The following is a 4012-nucleotide window of genomic DNA, read 5'->3' as shown; positions in this document are numbered from 1 at the left end:
CTTAAAAGACCATAGAACTGTTGCAACAATATTTGGAAAGAGTTTCTTCCAACATTATTATTATTTTCGTACATATTTGTATTCCAACTTTTCACAAAGGCTGAACAGGGTAACATAGATTATTGATAGGTACTAGTTAAGTTGTGCAATATGGTTTTATTCTGAGACAAACTGTTTGATTACTTTTAAGTGTGATAAAGGGAAGAATATCCACCTTTTTCTGGGTTGATGATTAAGGAATATAGCCTATTGTCATGACATGTATACTGCCCACAAATTGCCAGCCCACTGCACCTTCCATGGGTACATATGTCTTCACACATGCTATTTCTTCTAAAATGGTTTGATATTGGGCTGTTGCATACATACACCCCCCTATGGAAGACATGACCTTAATCTCCCACACAGGGAGTGTAGATTTCAAATCAAGTCAACCATTCAGATAACACCATTTGAAGTTCACACAACCTGTGTGGAAGATCAAGGTTTTGTCTAGCATACGGGCTGTGCGGAGTTAATTGGAAGAGCTCAATGAATAACAGGCTCATGATGACCCCAGCAAACACAAAAATGCTTTTTGTTTGTTTTTGGTTGTTGTCTTTTTAGGTTAAACATTTTAATAATCATACCAGGTTATATAAAGGTCATGAAAAATGTGTTATAGGAAAAAACACTCCAACAATATTTTTAATATGTTGTAAGAATATTATTGTAAAATGTGTTTTTTTAGAAAACACTTTTGTGTTTGCTGGGACTTACTGGAAAGCAGGTTATTTTCATATGTTTTTATTTTAGAGAGAATACAGAAAGGTTAGTATTTTCTTTTCTTCCAATGAACAAGCAGAGCTGAAATAAAAGCCTGCTAAATAAGTTTGACCAATAGGGTAGTGTGTTTAGTTTGATGAAATCATGAATTTAAACACTGTAAGTGTAAGAACTTTCAGTACTATTTAATTTTGCTAAAACCAAAATCTGTAAAAAAAAAGCACTTTTACAGAATGATAATACTATGACAGCTCATCCCCTTGCCAACTCCCAGGGTAAATATTCTGAAGCCAAATTATACTTTTGATTTGACCATTCATGTGGGAAAAATAAAGCTCAAAGCAGATTGTAAACACACAGGTGTCGACTGTAGACGACAGGTTTCAATATTTTGTTAATTTAAACATTTCAGAAATGTAAATTTTCATGACCATATTTGAAATCAACATGAAAAATGCATTAAAATGAGTACAAACAAGCTTTGTATTGGTTCAGTGGTTCTTGAGATACTCTTGATATTTTGAGAAAATATCTCAAAACTGGATTTTAATGTTGAAGTCTATGGCTAGTATACAGAGCATAAAGACCACCATAGTGTAATATTTTCATCTTGTAAGTGATCTATTATACACCTTTAATTTGGATTTCTTTATAATAGTCCTCATTTTGCATTGGTTTTAAGCACAGTCCTCATTTTGCATTCGTTTTAACACAGGTAACTATTTGAAACACGCTGTCTGGACTTAGCTCAAAATTTGTTATCAGATTCCTGTATTACCCAGTAAAATTGAGATTTCTTTAACATGTTATGCTGTGGAAGCTTTCAAGAATAATTGCCATGAATATACTGGTACCAGGTTAGCAAATGGATGTGCTCCAGGAGCACTATATGTGGATGATATCTCAAATATTTGTATTGCCTCTTATTATATGGACATGATAGCATACCAAATTATTATGTAGATGGGTGCCTGGTTATATGCATATTGTTATATATAGATGCACAGTATGTTACAATAAAACAATTAAATTCCTAAACTGAATGATGTCTCAGTGGTTTGTTTTGTAATGGACTGAATTATTAATATATCTTTCTTTTCATGAACATTGAAATACACCCCTTTAATATGCATTAAAGGGGCATTTCGTGATCCACAGCCTCATCCCCCACTTTTCTCAAAAAAAGTTGAGATTTTTATATCACTGGAAACCTCTGGCTACATAATGTTTATGTACAAAATATTTCTTGCAGATTAATTCGCTTAGCAAAGATATCGTGAAATTTGAATTTCGCTCTGGTGCACCAGAACGAAATTACAACGCATTGTCTATGGAGCAGTGTAATACACATAATCATGCATAACTCGCGAACGCTAAATCGGAATCAACTGATATTTTGGGAATAGGTTTTTTTCGTGGATATCTAATGAAAAATGACATAAATAGAGGATGCTAGGATCACGAAATACTCCTTTAAGAACGTCATTCAAATACACCTGTTGAATTTATTAAGGATGTGAATATTCAAATTCACCTTTTGAATATTTAAGACCTCTTGGATATTCATTCAAATATGTAACATTTAAAATTTATGGCTTGAATATTCAGCAGGCAACTTGAATATTCATGAAGTATGGGAATTAGCGATCTACTGCTGATAACAGTATTGATGAAGTAGCTATCTACTGCTGATAACAGTATTGATGAAGTAGTTATATACTGCTGATAACAGTATTGTTGAAGTAGCTACTTACTGTACTGTTATCAGCAGTAGATAGCTACTTCTTCAACAATTTTATCAGCAGTATATAGTAACTTCATCAATACTGCTATCACCAGTAGATATCTTCATCAATACTGTTATCAGCAGTAGATAGCTACTTCATAAATACTGTTATCAGCAGTAGATACCTACTTCATAAATACTGTTATCAGCTGTAGGTAGCTATATACTTCAACAATACTGTTATCAGCAGTTGATATATTCATCAATACTGTTATCAGGAGCAGATAGCTACTTCATCAATACTGTTATCAGCAGTAGATATCTTCATCAATACTGTTATCAGCAGTAGATAGCTTCATCAATACTGTTATCAGCAGTAGATACCTACTTCGTCGATATTGTTATAGATAGCTACTTCATCAATACCGTTATCAGCAGTAGATAGCTAGGCCTACTTCGTCAATACCGTTATCTGCAGTAGGTAGCTATACTTCATCAATACTGTTATCAGCAGTAGATAGCTACTTCATCAATACCGTTATCAGCAGTAGATAGCTACTTCAACAATACTGTTATCAGCAGTAGATAGCTACTTCATCGATACTGTTATCAGCAGTAGGCCTAGATAGCTACTTCATCAATACCGTTATCAGCAGTAGATAGCTACTTCAACGATACTGTTATCAGCAGTAGGTAGCTAGCTACTTCATCAATACTGTTATCAGCAGTAGATAGCTACTTCATCAATACCGTTATCAGCAGTAGATAGCTACTCAACGATACTGTTATCAGCAGTAGGTAGCTAGCTACTTCATCAATACTGTTATCAGCAGTAGATAGCTACTTCATCAATACCGTTATCAGCAGTAGATAGCTACTTCATCAATATTATTATCAGCAGTAGGTAGCGACTTCAACAATACCGTTATCTGCAGTAGGTAGGCCTACAGTGGTGTAGCTGCCGGGGGGGGGCAGGGGGGCAATTTCCCCCTGGCAAAATTGCCTATTTGGGCCCCCGCCACCTAGTGAAGAAAAAAGAGGAAAAAGAGGGAGAGAGAGGAAAAAAGAGAGGAGAGAGAGGGGGAGAGGGAGAGGAGGGGCAGAGAGATGAAGAATCCATAATTAGCCTATGATATGCAATACCATACGATTATTATCAATAAGCCTGGCAAAAATTGTCTATTTGGGCCCCTGCCCCCCCCCCCCAAGTGCAGGGAAATTTGGTCGATTTGGGCCCACGCCCCATAGTACAGGCTTGCCCCCCCGGAAAAATCCCAGCTACGCCGCTGATAGGTATCATCAGCAGTAGATAGCTAGGCCTACTTCATCAATATTGTTATCAGCAGTAGGTACCGGTAGCTACTTCAACAATACCGTTAGGCCCTATAATGAGGTAGCTAATTACTGCTGAATATTCATAAAAATAGCATATACATTGTACATGTGCTCGCCGTGCATGCCGTAGTGTACCTTTACGTACCGTGGCTGAAAACGAGATTACACTTTCTGCTTGCCGCTGGA

This window comes from Amphiura filiformis, chromosome 3 (genome assembly GCF_039555335.1).
Source record: "Amphiura filiformis chromosome 3, Afil_fr2py, whole genome shotgun sequence".
NCBI lineage: Eukaryota > Metazoa > Echinodermata > Ophiuroidea > Amphilepidida > Amphiuridae > Amphiura > Amphiura filiformis.
Note: the sequence above shows the minus strand (reverse complement) of the source record.